This window comes from Cervus canadensis, chromosome 22 (assembly GCF_019320065.1).
Source record: "Cervus canadensis isolate Bull #8, Minnesota chromosome 22, ASM1932006v1, whole genome shotgun sequence".
Lineage (NCBI taxonomy): Eukaryota > Metazoa > Chordata > Mammalia > Artiodactyla > Cervidae > Cervus > Cervus canadensis.
The window spans coordinates 46,295,208-46,312,097 of NC_057407.1; the positions used below are offsets into that span (position 1 = coordinate 46,295,208).

General features: G+C 40.3%; 1 protein-coding gene and 1 non-coding gene across 7 annotated transcripts in view; one reads left to right on the forward strand and one right to left on the reverse strand.

Annotated features, from left to right (window-relative positions):
• Window positions 1–16,890, reverse strand: part of LOC122425065 (myosin VIIA and Rab interacting protein) — a 217,642-nt gene that overhangs the window by 143,924 nt on the left and 56,828 nt on the right. The window lies entirely within an intron of this gene.
• TRNAE-UUC lies at window positions 260–332 on the forward strand. The gene has a single exon. It is a non-coding gene; the product is annotated as a tRNA-Glu (tRNA).

Consider the following 16,890-nt stretch of genomic DNA (forward strand, 5'->3'; position numbering starts at 1 on the left):
TTTATTTTGACAAAGAACCAGATTTCCCAAACCTCCCTTGATTATGGAAACTAAAAATAGAACTCAGAAAAGTGAAGAATGCAAGGAGGAAAAAAATTGATACCAAATAATAAAGTATGAATATGGAAAAGGTTCTGAAAAAAGCCAAGACAGCAGAGATGTTAGAGACAAATAAAGGCAGAAGTTAGGTCCCAGATAAGGAATCCCCCGGTATCCAGTCATCTTTTTGTGTGAGATCAAAAGCAAGTTTTGAGGAAACTCCCTGATGGTCCAGGGGTTAGGACTCGACACTTTCACTGTGGAAGGCCCAGGTTCAATCCCTGGTTGGGGAACTAAGACACCCCTCCCCCACCCCACCTGTATACACAGAATTTGACCTTAAAGATTCTCTATTATTCTATCTTCAAGCCTGGGCCAATTTCAAATGGAGATAGTAATGTGATCATGTTTGGTTTGGGAGAAGAGATTTCTCTGGAGTCAGAAAAGCCATACTGTATGTTAAAAGTTTTAACTTAAAATTCTAGGGCACTTATAGTCTTTGGAATAAAAATGTATGACACCCACCTGGAAGCCTCAGCACACAGTAATGAAGTGCAAAGTAATGCCCAAAATATGCACTGCTGTTTCAACACCTGTGGCTGATTCATGTCAATGTATGGCAAAAATCACCACAATATTGTAAAGTAATTAGCCTCCAATTAAAATAAATAAATTTATTTAAAAAAGGCAACCAAAAACCCAGCCAGAGCCAGGTTAACCAGAGTAACAATGAATATCATGTCGAACAACAAGTATTGACTCAAGGACATTCATGAAGTGAGGTCAGAGTGGGTACCAGTGCCCATGGGCCTTGAGAGTCTTTGCCAAGAGATTTTCTGAGATGGGAAGCCACCAGTGGGTTCCGAACAAAGAAGAACATTGCATCATATGTTCTCTCAGAATCTGTAGTGCCTCCCGCCCCCCGGCCCATGACTCAATGTACACATTCTCTTAGTTACTGCCTTTCTTCTCTGGAACATTGCCCTTGGCCTTACAGAAGTCGCTTTGCCCAGGAGCCGTACTCACTGAACCCAGGTCAGACCCTGGTTCGTGTCTGACTAGCATGAGGTTGAGGAGATTGCAAGATGCCAGCCTTGTGCCTCAAAATGAGGCACCTCTGGGGCAGCTCATGCTCCAGAACTCCCATGGGATCAGGCTGACACCCAGTCCAGCTGAGTCCTCACTCTTCCATGCCTCAGCCTGATCTGGACATCCGCTTCTTCCAAGAGCACCCCTTCCTCCCAACAAATCAGGGGCCTTGAAATCCCTGCCTCAGGCTCTGCTTCTAGAGAACTGGTCTTAAGCAGCATAATGACCCTTCTCCTCCATAACCTGTGCCACAGTCGTAATTTTACACTCCCTTCTGTGCTTATTTGCCTGATTTCTGCCTTCCCACTGGACTGCGAACTCCTGTGTTCACTTTTTTTTTTTCTGTTTTAACTTATATTTATTTTGTGTGTGGTGAGTTGAATACTGTTCACAGGTTTGACGTTCTTTATCTCTTCTGTCAAATGTTTTTGTCTCTATTTTTCTATAAAATTTATTTGTGATTTAGTCAAAATACTGGAAATTAAGACTACAACTTTTTTTAATTTTAATTTTATTTTTAATTGGAGGATCTTTGTTCACTTTTGTTTCCTCAGCACCAGCCACAGTGATCTTCATCCACCAAAAGCTTTACACAGATCTTGTGAGAATCTTTTTCACCACTGACATAATTTTCATTATGAAAATATGGCACTGATGCTAATTAGAGGAGACAAAGTATTTTAGTGGTGGTTGTGTTCACTGGAAAAATATAATCAATTGCCCATTTACTTGCCATTTAAAAATTACCTATTAAATGCCATGAAATCAAATGTTGCCTTCATCTTCCAGTAGAATGTGTGGCAAAAGGTGGTTCATCTGACCATATTGGGCAAGCTAGTTACTTAGTATTAATTACTAAATCCTAAAAATCCCAAAAGGGACAAACTCATTAAAAATCTGGGTTGAGCTCACCACAAACGGTATATGAAAAATTTAGAGTTTAAGTACTGGATAGCTATTGAGTTTGTTTTCGTACATCAGTCAACACTAATGTCAAATGAACCTATGGGCATTTCTGTAAAGAGCCTTTCTCTCCCCCTGTGTAACTTGCTCCTATTTTACACCTTTTAAAAAATGGGGTAATAAGCAACTCCTGCATCAAACATCATGTCAAAAGTGGGAAATGCTACAAAGTAAAAATGAAAGTTGCTCAGTCATGTCCGACTCTTTGCAACCCTATGGACTTCTGCATGGAGAATTCTCCAGGCCAGAATACTGGAGTGGGTAGCCATTCCCTTCTCCAGGGAATCTTCCTAACCCAGGGATCGAACCCAGGTCTCCCGCATTGCAGGAGGATTCTTTACCAGCTGAGCCACCGGGAAAGCCCAAAATGCTACAACTTAGGACATAAAAGAGGCTGGAGATTTAGGTAACATATGTGAGGATTCTGGTAACATTTTTAAAAAATCAATAGAGTTCAATAAAACACAAAGATAACCTATAAAGCATTTTTTTCTTTCAAATTAATGCCTTTGACAGGATTATGGAGTACCCACTTAAAGATTAGAGGCTAAACTCAAATACAATGATGTGATCAAGCTGGAGCTGGAATTGATTTCTTGGTGATCTCTAAAGAATCAGCACATGGCCAGACTTCTGCCAAATTTCTGGGAAGACTATTTATGTCAACACAAACATGTAGCATTGAGAAATCATAAATCCTAGGTGGAACACAGAGCCCACAGTAATTTTTACAACCTGAGAGAGACAAGATCTATTTAGTCAGAGAGGGCTGCAGCTCACTTTGCAAAGCCCCAAGGCCGCCTAATGGCAGGCACGTAAGACAGAGTGCTGTGTGCGACTTCAGCCAACCTCACAGTGCAGGTACTCCCAGAGCCACAGACCTCATCATCCACTTATAACATTGTATCAAACTGAAATGCTGCCTCTTCGGTGCCTTTACACCAGCACCCTTATCTCGGCAAAATCAAACCTGGAGATAATCATTTTCAATATTTAGCAATATTTCCTTCAGAACTTCTCAAATCAACACAAAAATCACACACACACATATATATAGACATTCTCTATTTATAAAACCAAAGCCTTGCTACATATGCATTTGGTTATCTTTACTTTCAAAATATCAAGACAGTCCAACAGTCACATTACTCCTTAGTTGAAATGAGAGATAAAATCAAGACTTGCAGAGCATGAACTTTTTTCTTCTGGTCCAAAGGAGATGTCTCACCAGTGGAATAGAGCTCTACTGCCTTTGTGAAGGGAAGGGTCCATTCTTCCATTTCTTTTCCCTCTTTCTGTGTGTGTGTGTGTGTGTGTGTTTTTAACCTTTTATTTTATATTGGAGTATAGCCAATTAACAGTGTTGTGATAGTTTCAGATGGACAGCAGAGCGACTGAGTCATATCCATATACATGTATCCATTCTCCTGCAAACTGCCCTCCCATCCAGGCGGCCACATAACATTGAGCAGAGTTCCCTGTGCTATACAGTAGGTCCTTGTTGGTTATCCATTTTAAGTATACCATTCTGCCATGTCCGAAGGAAAAACAGGGGAGGAAAGAGAAATGACTGGAAGGCTAGTGACAAGCCCTGAGGTTTGCACAACACACATCTTTGTTTCCTAATCCATTCAGGTGAGCTTCAATTTCTTTTTTGAAAGGGTAATCAGAGCACATGCCTATGTCCAAAAAGTAGACAGAATATTCAAAACTAAAATATCAGAATAACAAAAATCTGATTCAGGTTTGATACTTTTAAAAAATGTATTTATTTTCTTATTTTTTTCCCCAGCATGATCAGGATGTCATAAAAGGCAGTACTCATGATTTTGTGAGGTAACTCAGAATCATCACAAAGTTTAACTCTATGTTAAAATCATTTTGTATCAGTGATACTTTAACATCATATCCCTCTGCCAATATGGTGCTATTTTCACCCAATAACAAAGAAGTTAAATTAATATGGGAATAATTATATGCTGGGAAAGACAGTGGTACTAATAATAATCACATCTTCAGTACACTCTGAATAAGAACTAAACTGCCAAAAATTACTACCTCCGAAACTAGTGTTGTTAGTAATTATTGCCATTGAAAGAGAAAATTCCAGGGTGCATATCCATATTTATTTCAAACTGTCTTGTGAGTCATTAAGTCTTGCTCATGTGAACATAAGATACTATAAGAAGTAACTGAGGTTTAACATGTTGCTAGCATTTTGTAACTAACAATCCCAGAAATGCAGATAGCTGATGTTGTCCTTCGAGGTGATTAATGCTTAGGAATAGCAAAGACCCATAACTGTCAGTCACATTTTTACCAGCATTTTATTGTTCAGAAAGGCTGTAAATGCCAATGCTGCTTTACCCCAGGAAGTAGAAATCATGCATTTATTAGAATTCCTTAGCGGGCTTTATGGTCAACAGATGACTCGTGAATTATTCATAGGTGTAATATGATAAACTGTTGCCGAACCTCCGACCTGGTTTTATTCACAGCCGGGAGCTTCATCCATGCAGACAGCACAGAATGCTTCCCATAAGGAATGAGTAAGAATTTCTTTTCAAAATCAGTATGCTATTGCTGGTGTCCCCAGAACCTTGATGATCCAGATCTTTCTTGTAAAGACGATGGATTCCCTTTGAACTTCCTCTGAGATGAATTTTTAAGATGTTTCCATGTGGCTTTCTATTTGACTCATGATCTAAATCATACTGACATACAAAGCATAGTAATCTATACTATCTATAGATGTGCTACTATCTGTACTATTCTATCTATATATCCTCTTTTATAATCCTAAATACCATAGAGAAGAGAAATTACATACGTGGGCACATTTATTATATCCCAGTGCTATTATTACCTGCCTAATACTCATGGTTTTATGAAATCACTTCAAAAGGTAGCAACAGCAAAGTCAGATAATGTGCGTTAGTCTCCGTTTCTCCCCACTGATGCCAAATTTGGGAACCATTTTCTTTGTCTCTAAATTCTCCACCATGAGGTAGGTAGGAGGGGAAAGGAATTCAAATCGGGGTAGTTTACCAATGTTCTTTTCTATTCCAGGCAGATAGGTAGGGAAAAGTGAAAATGTGTGGTCATCAGGAGCACCTAGGGGAGACGGGAATTTTTTCTTATCAGAGTTTAGGTCAGACCCAGGTGTCCTGCGTTGCAGGCATATTCTTCACTGTCTGAGCCACGAGGGAAGCCCAGGTTAAAGTACACAGTGTATATAAATATATACTGTATGTAAGGTGCTATAGTTATTCTAAAACAGCTTAAAATGCTCCTTGAATATCTTATCTCTTTCCCTACTGGCTTGTGAACCTCCTGCCTGTAACAATGACAGTAATGGTGTCAATTATAATAAACAATAGCAGCTATTACATTAAATGCCACCTATTGTTAAAGGAAATTTACATGTACTATCTGTCCCTAAACTAACTTAGCCAGCTAATTATAATTACCCTATTTAAAATGAGAAAACTGAGACTCAGAGAAATTATACCTCTTGTTCATGTTCATGCACTTGAAGCTGTTTATAACATTAACGGAGGGCTTGCCCCTCTGGATCTACCCTTCACTGTAACCACCAGGTAACTAATTTGGAGGGACCACATTAGAAGACTCCATGGCCCTCTGACTTTTGATGGGTTCAGTTGATGGGGAACCCACACAGGTGACAGAGGGAGACAGGTATATTTTCAGGGTCAGAAGATTCCTGTCCCCCAGCTCCTTCTCCTGAGGACTGGTTTCATCGCCTAACCAGGAGTCACAGTACCTATGAGGGTATCCTCTCATTCCAGGCTTGCCTTCAGACTTCCAGTATCTCTCTTCCCTTAATCCCAGACTGGGGACCACCCACAGTGGTGATTGGGTACTATGTAATGTCATTTGGGGTTTCCCTAGAGCTCAGTCCTTTATAAATAGGCCTTTTTGTTAACCCTTCCTCAAAGTGTCCTAATTTGAACGCACTGTTTCCTCCTGGGATCCAAAGTGACACCTATATGATTCACAAGCTCTGAGAATGAAGAGTCTGTGTCTTCAAGAAACTTTTTTTCTGAGAGTTAGAGCATGCGCAGTCACTCAGTCATGTCTGACTCTTCATGACCCCGTGGGCTGCAGCCCGCCAGGCTCCTTTGTCCGTGAGATTTCCCAGGCAAGGATACTGGAGTGGGTCACCATTTTCTTCTCCAGGGAGAGACGTAGAGCAGATGAAAACAAATTTAGTAGTCATTTAGTGTTTTCAAAAGCTCAATACCTGTATCCCCCACTTTTGGGGGCAACTTCACAGGTATTCTTGCTAAAATTCAGAGTGCCTTCCCCTGGTTTCCAAAGTTTCTAGGCTTAAGCCTGGTTGTTTTGGATAATCAGTCAGCCACAGACACACTCTGAACAGCCAAGGAAAGCTCTCTTATTAGATAGAGTTCTTCGGAAAGGCTAGTTCTGAGGAGCTAGAGAGAAAGCAGAGCACTCTGGGGTGAACTTACCTCGAAGTCCTGTGATTGTCCAACTGCCGGCCTGCTGTGTCTGCAGGGCAGAGAGTCTCTGTGACAACCACCCACATCACCTCTCTACAGCCCTATTCTCTCAGCCAACACAGGAGGGACCTGAATTTTTACTTTTACAAGTGTGCATTTCACTGCAACACTAAAGGAACAAAACTGGATTCGACTGATACCAACCAAATACAATAGCACATAAATCGGTATCAGTCTTCTTGAATTTGAAATGTTTTGTCTTTACATGTTATGATGGTCCATGTTAATTACATGTCAACTTGGTGAGGCAACAGTCTCTAGTTATTCAAACATTAATCTAGTTGTCACTGTGAAGGTATTTTGTAGATGTAAGTCCAGTAATCAGTTGACTTTAAGTAAGGGAGATTATCTTAGATAATCTGGGGTGAACTTAATTCAATCGGTTGAAAGGCCTTAGCAGCAGAACTGAAGCTTCCCTGAGAAAGGAGAAATTCTGCCTATGGACACGAGGTTCAGCTCAGGCCTGAGAGTTTCAGCCTGCCCTTCATGATGATCCACCATATGGGTTTTAGACTTGCCTATCCAGCTCTTGCAATCATGTTCTAGGTCTTTGCAATAAATATATATCCCCTATTGTTACTGTTTCTCCAACTGACCCTGACTGATAAAATATCTACTAGGAAGAGTAAAGAGTTGAGATTCTAAAACTATTCTTAATTGCTATAATTAAGTAAATAAAAAGTTGATTCAGGGAAGAGGGAGGAGGGGACAAAATAGCAAATCACAAAGTGCTCCGAATTGGAAAATTGCAGTTTAAATTAACAGAAATCACATTTAGTTCATAAAATGCCTTATGCACTTTAAATTCAGAGTTATGTGGCATTTATAAAATGGTCTTAAGGAATGTATAAGAATTCTTTCAAAATAAGTTCATTCCAATCCCAAAGAAAGGCAATGCCAAAGAATGCTCAAACTACGACACAATTGCACTCATCTCACACGCTAGTAAAGTAACGCTCAAAATTCTCCAAGCCAGGCTTCAGCAATACATGAACCATGAACTTCCAGATGCTCAAGCTGGTTTTAGAAAAGGCAGAGAAACCAGAGATCAAATTGCCAACATCCACTGGATCATCGAAAAAGCAAGAGAGTTCCAGAAAAATATCTATTTTTGCTTTATTGACTGTGCCAAAGCCTTTGTGTGGATCACAATAAACTGTGGAAAATTCTGAAAGAGATGGGAATATCAGACCACCTGACCTGTCTCTTGAGAAACCTGTATATAGGTCAGGAAGCAACAGTTAGAACTGGACATGGAACAACAGACTGGTTCCAAATAGGAAAAGGAGTACATCAAGGATGTATATTGTCACCCTGCTTATTTAACTTATATGCAGAGTACATCATGAGAAACACTGAGCTGGAAGAAGCACAAGCTGGAATCAAGATTGCTGGGAGAAATATCAATAACCTCAGATATGCAGATGACACCACCCTTATGGCAGAAAGTGAAGAAGAACTAAAGAGTCTCTTGATGGAAGTGAAAGAGGAGAGTGAAAAAGTTGGCTTAAAGCTCAACATTCAGAAAACTAAGATCATGGCATCCAGTCCCATCACTTCATGGCAAATAGATGGGAAAACAGTGACTTTATTTTTTTGGGTTCCAAAATCACTGCGGATGGTGATTGCAGCCATGAAATTAAAAGACACTTACTCCTTGGAAGGAAGGTTATGACCAACCTAGACAGCATATTAAAAAGCAGAGACATTACTTTGCCAACAAAGGTCCGTCTAGTCAAGGCTATGGTTTTTCCAGTGGTCATGTATGGATGTGAGAGTTGGACTGTGAAGAAAGCTGAGCGCCGAAGAATTGATGCTTTTGAACTGTGGTGTTGGGGAAGACTCTTGAGAGTCCCTTGGACTGCAAGGAGATCCAACCAGTCCATCCTAAAGGAGATCAGTCCTGGGTGTTCTTTGGAAGGACTGATGCTAAAGCTGAAACTCCAATACTTTGGCCACCTGATGCAAAGATCTGACTCATGTGAAAAGACCCTGATGCTGGGAAAGATTCAGGGCAAGAGGAGAAGGGGACGACAGAGGATGAGATGGTTGGATGGCATCACTGACTCAATGGACATGAGTTTGGGTAAATTCCAGGAGTTGGTGATGGATAGGGAGGCCTGGCATGCTGCTGTCCATGGGGTCTCAAAGAGTCAGACACGACTGAGTGAGTGAACTGAACTGAACTGAGAGGCTACTGGGATCCAAACTGTGTATATAAAGAGGGTTAAATCCAATTGAGTCATAATACTAATCAATTCAAAAGAACAAAATTTAATATGCAACATGTTCATTTGAGGGACTTATGGGAAGACATGAAGAAAATATTATGAAGAATAATTTCCACTAAATTCATATATAAAATGCCAAATTGTTACCCTGCACCTCAAAGTAGCTGAAAGTATGAGTTTTATTATAAAGCTAGAGTGTCTCAAAGGATATGGTATTAAAACACTGAGTTTGCAAACTGACTTTTTATTACCACATCTAGCAAGTATACCAGTCCTCTTTTTCGCAAAACTAAAAATATCCCTGTATCAAAATGACTTGAAAATACTCATTCTTGGCATGATTCTCCAAGCAGTTATACTGATCAGATATATACAGAGTAAATGAAAATTATAAGAAAAATTTAAGCTTATTCACACATTGTCATCTCCCATAAAAACTATGATGAAATTCTACAGCAGTCTAAAGTGTCCTCCAAAAAAGTACACAATTCCAAGTTATTCTTGGGCCAGTTTCATGACAGTTTCTTGAAAAAACAGAAGCTCTTCTGGACGATGTTTTTTACCTGCAGCCTTACCCTGAAGCAAGGGTTTCATAAGCACCCCAGGACCCCAGTCAGGCCTCAGAGTAATCCTGTCATTAGTTTAACATCCAAACAAGACTTTGCCAAGAGCAAAATTCAACCTGCATCCAGTTTTAAAGTGGGGAGCCGAAGACTTTGAATTATCTACAACTTAATAGTTGTTAATAACAGAAAAGACTCAGAGAACAGAAAAGTTGTCTCGTCTCACTTTCTTTTTTTTTTAGTTTTTTTTTTTTCTTTCTTTCTTTATTTTTTCAGTGGGTTTTGTCATACATTGATATGAATCAGCCATAGATTTACACGTATTACTTTCAAGCTAGAATAACAAATGCAGTTGTGAGTAGCCCCATGCTGCAAAGTCTTTGTTAAATGGTCCACTGCATAAGATCTTTTATCATTTCATTTGGAATTCACACCAGCAATTTCTTAGCTGCTATGGTGGTTCAGTGGTAAAAAAAAAAAAAAAAAAAAATCCGCCTGCCAATGCAAGAGATGCAAGTTCAGTCCCTAGGTCAGGAAAATCCCCTGGAGAAGGAAATGGCAAGCCACTCCAGTATTTTTGCCTGGGAAATGCCATGGACAGAGAAGCCTGGTGGGCTACAGTCCATGGGGTCACAAAGAGTTGAAGACGACTTAGTAACTAAACCACCACCACACATCTTACGTATACCACTGAAAAACTCTTCATACTACTTAAAATACTCTGGAAACAGTTTTTTTTTTTTTCCTCTCTTAAAGTGAAACAAACAGAACAGAACCCAAATTGTTCATAATGGTAGTTAAGAGCTACAAATTCATCAGGGAGAAGTCAGCTATAGGAGGATGAAAATTAATATTTTGCCATTTTGAACGTGCCAGGTGGCACACTCAGGTGAAATGTCAGGCTCTGGCACAAGAAAGGAATTTAAATGCACAGCTAAAGAAGAAATCTATAACAATGAGAGCTGCTCAGCACCACATACTGCCCCAGATGGAAGATGGTAAAGTATTTTAATACCACATTTTAAAATTAGGACTAGCATGTAATTGGCTAGACATATAATCTTTCTGGATTTACTCTCAATCTTAAACAAACATAAAATAACTGATCTTTGAAGATGTATATTGCTAGTACATAATAGGAAGATGTAGGTTTTCAGTACACAATATGAGGATTGATTGGTAAAAATAAGCAGTTAACAATGAACAAATGAGATCACAGGGGAAAACAGTGCTTTTTAATTTTAATATTTGTTGTTCAGTCACTAAGTCGTGTCTGACTCTTTGCTATCCCATAAACTGCAGTGCGTCAGGCTCCTCTGTCCTTCACTATCTCCCGGAGTTTGCTCAAACTCATGTCCATTGCATTGGTGATGTTATCCAACCATTTCATTTCTCTGTCAACCCTTCCTCCTCCTGCCCCCCATCTTGCCCAGCATCAGGGTCTTTTATATACACACATACACACTAAATTATGGACATATATAGAACAACAAACTTCTAGTGTCTTTGATTCTACAGCTAAGCTTTATGTTTTTAATGTTGTCATGTTTTTATACCTAAACACCAACACACAAGATAGCACTTAAGGAAGCAAGGTGCCATCTCTGCATTCATGTAATCAATTTAATTCCAAAAAGTTCCCCCCAAAACCTCAGCTCTTTCATTCATCTCTGTCTCAACAGTATCTTGCACACTGCAAGATACTCAATAGAAAAATGGCTGGATGAATGAATTAATGCACAAATGTATGACTAAATAAGGAGGATGGATAAAAAGAGACCTGACATGCCTAACTGAAAATGAAGTGAAGAAAACAGAAAGAGAAATTAAGGAAACAATACCATTCACCATTACAACAAAAAGAATAAAATACTTAGGAGTATATCTACCTAAAGAAACAAAAGACCTGTACATAGAAAACTATAAAACACTGATGAAAGAAATCAAAGAGGACACAAACAGATGGAGAAACATACCGTGTTCATGGATTGGAAGAATCAATATTGTCAAAATGGCTATTCTACCCAAAGCAATTTATAGATTCAATGCAATCCCTATCAAGCTACCAACGGTATTTTTCACAGAACTAGAACAAATAATTTCACAATTTGTATGGAAATACAAAAAACCTCGAATAGCCAAAGTAATCTTGAGAAAGAAGAATGGAACTGGAGGAATCAACCTGCCTGACTTCAGACTCTACTACAAAGGCACAGTCATCAAGACAGTATGGTACTGGCACAAAGACAGAAATATAGATCAATGGAACAGAATAGAAAGCCCAGAGATAAATCCACGAACCTATGGACACCTTATCTTTGACAAAGGAGGCAAGGATATACAATGGAAAAAAGACAACCTCTTTAACAAGTGGTGCTGGGAAAACTGGTCAACCACTTGTAAAAGAATGAAACTAGAACACTTTCTAACACCATACACAAAAATAAACTCAAAATGGATTAAAGATCTAAATGTAAGACCAGAAACTATAAAACTCCTAGAGGAGAACATAGGCAAAACACTCTCCGACATAAATCACAGCAGGATCCTCTATGACCCACCTCCAGAATATTGGAAATAAAAGCAAAAATAAACAAATGGGACCTAATGAAACTTAAAAGCTTTTGCACTACAAAGGAAACTATAAGTAAGGTGAAAAGACAGCCCTCAGATTGGGAGAAAATAATAGCAAATGAAGAAACAGACAAAGGATTAATCTCAAAAATATACAAGCAACTCCTGCAGCTCAATTCCAGAAAAATAAATGACCCAATCAAAAAATGGGCCAAAGAACTAAACAGACATTTCTCCAAAGAAGACATACAGATGGCTAACAAACACATGAAAAGATGCTCAACATCACTCATTATCAGAGAAATGCAAATCAAAACCACAATGAGGTACCATTACACACCAGTCAGGATGGCTGCTATCCAAAAGTCTACAAGCAATAAATGCTGGAGAGGGTGTGGAGAAAAGGGAACCCTCTTACACTGTTGGTGGGAATGCAAACTAGTACAGCCGCTATGGAGAACAGTGTGGAGATTTCTTAAAAAACTGGAAATAGAACTGCCATATGACCCAGCAATCCCACTTCTGGGCATACACACTGAGGAAACCAGATCTGAAAGAGACACGTGCACCCCAATGTTCATCGCAGCACTGTTTATAATAGCCAGGACATGGAAGCAACCTAGATGCCCATCAGCAGACGAATGGATAAGGAAGCTGTGGTACATATACACTATGGAATATTACTCAGCCATTAAAAAGAATTCATTTGAATCAGTTCTAATGAGATGGATGAAACTGGAGCCCCTTATACAGAGTGAAGTAAGCCAGAAAGATAAAGACCGATACAGTATACTAACGCATATATATGGAATTTAGAAAGATGGTAACAACAACCCTATATGCAAAACAGAAAAAGAGACACAGATGTACAAACCAGACTTTTAGACTCTGTGGGAGAAGGCGAGGGTGGGATGTTTTGAGAGAACAGCATCAAAACATGCATATTATCAAGGGTGAAACAGATCACTAGCCCAGGTTGGATGCATGAGACAAGTGCTCGGGCCTGGTGCACTGGGAAGACCCAGAGGAATGGGGTGGGGAGGGAGGTGGGAGAGGGGATAGGGATGGGGAATACATGTATACCCATGGCTGATTCATGTAAATGTATGGCAAAAACCACTACAATATTGTAAAGTAATTAGCCTCCAACTAATAAAAATAAATGGAAAAAAAAAAAAGTGAAAATTCTCCCCCCATTTTCCACTCTCGTACTTCTACAGTAGTCTTGATGAATTGTCCAAAGCTCACCCCTCACATCAAGCAACCCCTACACCTTTCCCAACCCTGGCTGGAGCGAGGCGGTGAAAACTGACTTTGCCAGGCAGTTCACATGTGTGGTCTCATATGGTCTGCACAACTGGCGAATCAGGCAAATACCACGCCTTTAACAGATAAGGAGACTGACATTCTCAGGAATGACATACACGGGCACTGGCGCTCAGAACGTGCTGAAACTGAGTTCAAATCCAGGCCTTTTCTAACACAAAGTATATGCTTTTTCTGTTCACATTTGTACGGCATTGAGAAGCTATGAGGTCTCTTTCTATAAGGGTTTATCTAAGTATTTGTACATAACTGTATTAATATACCTTGGCTCATCTTATGCATATGTCCTCTTAGAAGACTGAAGTATAACTTTATAATATGAAACTAAATTGAAAAAAACCAATCCTCCAGAATTCTACCATTCTAACACAGAAGTTGTTTCTAAGGCAAATGATTTTGGCTTCTATAACTGAGCATCTTAGCCAGAAATGGCTGGCAGACACGCTTCCATCTTCCTACACAGTGAGTCTAAGTCACGGCCACAGTCAACAATTTTAGGGTTTTAAAACATGAGGCCTGATCCAAGACTTAGGAATGCTTTTGGTCCCTCCTCCCGGGACTGGGATGTCCTGGGTAGGGGAGTGCTCTGGGAGTGTGTCTCCTGCAGAGGTACCTGTATCTGACCCCCTGACCCCTCCTTTTGGAGGACAGTTGAGGCCCTTCTTAGGGAAGATGTGTCTCTTTATAAGCACACAGCATCCCTTCATCCACGTTAGAAAGGGCTTTATAGGTGCTTCATTCCCATCCCTTCACTGAACAAGTGAAAAAGCTCTCACTCAGAGAACACAAACACAGTTAGTGTTTCTGGGTTCTTCCCACCTCTGTTTTCCAGCAGATTGACAGGCAATTTTATTCCTTTTACTAGTCAGTTCCTAAACAATGAAAATGTAGAGTTACAGTGTGACAACAGCAACCAGAGGTTCAGGACTTCATACACAATAACCACTGGCATTAACCAGGGATGACCACACGTCAGTGATGCCTAAAGTTTTCATGTGCATAATCCTGCTTGACTCTCAAAACCACTCTGAGATTGGCATTATTACAGTCATCTTACAGATGGGTAAACTGAGGCTCTGAGAAATGAAGTTACTTGTTTAAGGCCATATAACTAAAAAATGGTGAATCTATAGAGTTTGAACCCTGATGAATAAGGAGCTTAGACATCATGTACATGCTCTACTACCCCGCTCATAACTAGCCTCATGAAATCTTCCAAGAAAATCTGTGCATTCTCCATTCATGAAACAGAATCACACAATGAACATTTAAACCCTGATACTCCATCCAAATGCCCTTATGCCTTGGGCCTATCTGGAATGTTTGCCTTTAGTTCCTTTTAATGCCCCACTTTCTGATCTAACAGGCCTACTACAAGACACGTGGCTGATTACTATAAGGAAAATTAAGTATCTCCCAGCAGAATAGGAAAGTGTGTCTGACTGAAGGAGCTAATTCAAAAACTAGGCATGATGCAATAGGACTGAAAGATAGAGCTTTGTGACCCTCTGACACTACACACCTCTGCTAGAAATGGAAGGGTTCATTCAAAGCCCACCTCTGTAATCCTCTAGAGAGTGAGGCCAGGAAACAAGGGCATTGTGGCTGGTCTTGTCCTCCAATGCCAGTGTCTGACCCTTGGACCCTCAACCGTCCAGATGCAACACTTCCCTTTCCTGCCTGGACTCCCAGAAGCCCAGAGGAGAACGGGCTGGAGAGGCAGGAATCTCCAGTGACTCCCTTGAGAGTAATGTCAGCTGAACCCCTCTTGTGTTTCCACCGTTATTTCCCTTTGCCAACTCTTCTGGAGGGACTGTGGTGACATCAGTAAGCCATTTCAAATCCTTCCTGAAGTGAGACTGACGTGTAAATGAATAGAATAGTTACCGTCAGGGAGATGTGTATGGATTCCTTTGCTCTCTGGGTTTCCTGGTATCATTTCCGCTCTACAATGGTTCTACAAGAACCATTCTAGGTTCTTCATGGGGGAAAAAAAAAAAAAACAAAAAACCTTGAGAAAAACTGTCTGGAAAACAACACATGTGGGAAACTAGATCCTTGATTTCAGTCCTGAACACAATGTTCTAAGGTTTTTTTTTAAAGCTAGGTTTCCTTCCAGAATTCAACTTGCACAGGTCTGCCAGATAAACATTATGGTCTGAAACAGTAGTTAGGGAAATGTTTGTATGCTTGGATTTGAATGAGAAGGGGAAACTGCTGTGGATGAGAGATTGCACTCAGCGTGACATTAAAAGCACAGCAACAATCAAAGTGACACCTCTCCTCACCAGGAGGTTCCTGCCTGCACAGCCTACCCCTCAGGAGGGGGAAGGCATCACTTTCCAGAAGGAAGATACAATCCACCACTGGCTTCCTAAGAAATGCAATTGTTAGAAACCAGTGCTGACGAATGTGACTTATGTAAGCTCACATTTAAGGCAACGTCAGCCTCTGTCTTGATTCCCTCGCTTGCAACCTGTTATGGCTAAACCACCACATGGTGCCCCAGAATACTCAAGTTTTTTAAGTTATAATTTTGCCAAAAGAAACACAAGTGTGTGTGGTGCCAATACACACACTGAGACATAAGCTATCGCTCCTCTGCAAAGCTGGATGGATTTCTTAAAAATTCTGTTTGGTGGACGAAGGAAGGAAAGCAAGTCAACCACTTAATGAACTACGTATGATTAGGGAAATAAAGGAAATGCTATCACTAACCTTTGCCTCCCTAAGTAACATTAAATAATTGCTTTATTATCAGGGTTCATGCCTTTTACAAGAGGGTCTCGGGAATAAGTGCTCAGTGAGAACCGATTCCCACTTTTGATACGATGGGCTTTTGGTAGCAAGATGGGGAGTGCAAGAAAGAGTGGAGGCAGGAGAGGAACACTGTAAACAGACTGACCATCCACCAGCTTCCCTCCCCTTCCCCTGACAAATAACATGACAATCTTGGGACAGTGTGGTTTTTGCAAAGCTCTCTAGGTGATTTTAATGTTTCACTGGGACTCAAGATTACTGTTCTAGATCATCCATAGAGCTAAGATGAGGGGGCTGGAGTTTTTTTTTAATACACTGGACTTCCCAGGTGGCGCTAGTGGTAAAGAACCTGCCTGCCAATGCAGGAGACATAAGAGACCTGGGTTTGATCCTTGGGTCAGGAAGATCCCCTGGAGTAGGAAATGGCAACCCATTCCAGTATTGTTGCCTGGAGAATACCATGGACAGAGGAGCCTGGCAGGCTACAGTCCATGGGGTCACACAGAGTCAGACACGACTAAAGCAACTTAGCACACATGCACACTGAAGTCACATCAAGTTTTTAAAGTTAGTAAATAAAAGAGATTTCGATCAGGGATATAAATCTAAACCACTGGCAGATTAAATGGGGCTATCTGTGATAAAACCACCTTGTTCTTCTGTCACCTGAAGAAAGGAGACCAATATGGTCACTGTTCCTCAATCAATATTTCCAAAGTACATTAAAGGTTTATCACTAATAACCAGTCTCTCTATGCCAAAGCATTTCTAGAAGGAGGATTTCTGCTAAGAGCACTAAGC